Genomic DNA, 2,691 nt, shown 5'->3' with positions numbered 1-2,691 from the left:
TCATCCACTATGACACCTAGAAATTTAATTTCATATACTCGTTCTATACTGGCTCCCCCTATTTTCACTTGCAGTTCGTTATCTAGTCTGCGATTCCCAAATACCATAAATTTAGTTTTATCCATATTCATGGATAGCATATTACTATCACACCATTTCTTTATCTTCTCAAGTTCCTGTGAAACCCGTCCCGATAGTTGCTGTAGGTTATCCCCTGATGCCCATATCGTAGTGTCATCAGCAAATAAGACCATTTTGGAGTACTAAAAAGTGAAAACTGACAAAACATTCGAATAGTCAGGTCCAGCCCTGCAGTCCACACTTAAACTTGCAGTGCAAGTCCACTTTACAGTTCATTTTCCAATGTGGGACATATATGCCATACTATGCGTGTGCTTTACTCCACTTTCTGATGCACAGCTCGTTTAAAATTGCAGTAGTTGATTGTGGTAATAAGTCCAAACTCCTGAGGACGAGAGGATGCAGACAGACCACTGTGCTCTGAACAAGATGTAGCTGACTGCTAATATAGCCAGCTTAGGCAGATAATGAGCTCTCACTTCTCCAAAAATGTTGGAGCAAATTTCTAAATTACTTGAAGACTGACCACATAGTCTCAATCCAAGTAGTTACTTTGTCACCTGAAAAATGTCAAAACTTAATAAAATGGCATAATACCAGTCCTCCAGATGAAAATTATAACAGCTTTGAGCCTGGCTCAACACCTCTGCCATCAGGCTTTGGCCTGGCTGGCGCTGCAGAGAGTAGATCTTTCCCCAGCTCTGGGCTGTTGCCTCACAGGGCTCCCTCAGTCCTGGTCTCACACAGAGGGGGTCTACTGAGTGACAGCCTTCTGTTTCCATTGACAATAAATAGGCAGCTCTCACTCACCCAGGGCATCGTCTCCCTATGCGCTCAGAGTGCTCAGCGGCGCAACTGTGCACTTTGGCCGCAAGGAGGCTCACATAAAAAGGCCAGTCATTTTCAATATCAATAGCATCTTCAACAATCCCAATACAGAGACTAAAACCAACAATGTTCTGCCTCTACTGACTGTTAATGTCTGTCAGTCCTGGATTATTCATCGGTACAGTAGACCTCCAATGCTGCTCAAAAATGATTAAAAACACATCAGGGAAACACACTGGTTGACATGTTTCCTCACTAGAAAACTGATATTAGTTAAGAATATCCAGAGATCTAGTGCATGGACATTTGACTCCTGCTTAGTCTACTTCAGACACTGTAAAAACCTATGGCCATTTGAAGCCTTTGGGGGAACATTTTAGACAAAACGGGGACGTGGGGGGGGGGGGTCTATGCATCTTTCCATGTCATGTGCAGGTTGCGAAAACAAATCTCTCACAGATGAGAAAGGCCTCTTTATCCACCCCAGAGCTGAAGCCAAATTTTACAAGAAGAAATATGACATTAAACAAAACTTTCAATGTTTACAGGTATTATTACAAACTTAAAGTGACCAAATGAGTGGCTGACTGTTTTTCTCAGTAGGAAGTCCCAGGGTTTATGAAATCCATTATCAAAGTCTAGAGGACTGAAGCTGCCCTCTCCTTTGTCAAAAAGTCCTTCAACCAGATTGAAAGTGTTGTCTAAATCATTTCCATTTCATCAATATCAAATCTGCATCTTCATTAAATCAGTAAACAGTTTCTTATAAATTCTGAATGATAGTTTTTCAAAATTTCCTAATGTCCATGACATCTTTAAATTGTACTGTTAGCTGGTTGAAAACAGAAGATATTAGATTTACAATATGAAACAATGAGATATATGACAGGGTGGAAGCATACATGTATTGCATGCATGCTTGATAAATAATTTAAATCATTAAACAATTCTAATAGCTGTCAATGGCTAAACAATCAGCTTCCCAATAATGAAACGAACATACATAGCTGAGAGACTGAACAGCAGGCACATTAAACCTTACTTTAAGACCAAAGGAACCAGGCCATGAAGACAAGCAGTATAAAAAAATAAATAAATCAACATGCTGACATACTTTAACATTAGGTAGGCAACTATCTGCATCTCCCAAGTAAGGCTTCTGAGAGCATGCTCTTGTTTCTAACACACCGTTGTACACTGCATTAGACACTGAAACGTAGATGTATGTATATTTGCAGTGAAATTTGCAAAAAAATAAGAGCATGAGTGAAAAAAGCTTTCATTGCAAAAAGGAGAATAAGGACAGAAGGAGGTCCCATGTCTGGATTTACCCAGTGTTTCTCTCACTTTACTGAATCCAACATCATCATAACACCCTGGCACAGCAGCCGAATAACAACACACTGAAAGACAAGCCTGGCAGATGCAGCAACATCTGGCTTCACAACATCATCTGTAGTAGTCAAAGTCACAGAAACAGTACAAACACCCATTAAGTCTACTAGGCCAGCAGCTAAGAATTACTTTCATTGACATAAGCCTATTTTCAGTTGATTAATATATAATTTAGATCTACAAAGTGTCAGAAAATTATGAATAAAAGCCCATCACAGCCTCCCAGAGCCAAAATCTCATTTTCTGTCTCACTAAAAGGGCAAAACGCAAAGACATTCAGTTCACAATAATTTCAAAACACAAAAAGGAAGAAAATCGTCACATTTGAGAAGTCGCACCCAGATAATATTTGGTGGTGCTTAAACTACCATAATCACTCATTTCCTG

The 2,691-nt window shown here is 39.7% G+C and overlaps 1 long non-coding RNA gene across 1 annotated transcript in view; it reads right to left on the bottom strand.

The window, feature by feature from the left end:
* The window catches only part of LOC109965837 (uncharacterized), a 39,761-nt gene that overhangs the window by 36,518 nt on the left and 552 nt on the right, over positions 1 to 2,691 (bottom strand). The window lies entirely within an intron of this gene.

Source organism: Monopterus albus, unplaced genomic scaffold (genome assembly GCF_001952655.1).
Source record: "Monopterus albus unplaced genomic scaffold, M_albus_1.0 scaffold104.1, whole genome shotgun sequence".
NCBI classification, from domain to species: domain Eukaryota; kingdom Metazoa; phylum Chordata; class Actinopteri; order Synbranchiformes; family Synbranchidae; genus Monopterus; species Monopterus albus.
The sequence above is the reverse complement of the archived record's forward strand: the minus strand, read 5'-3'. Positions and strand labels throughout refer to the sequence as shown.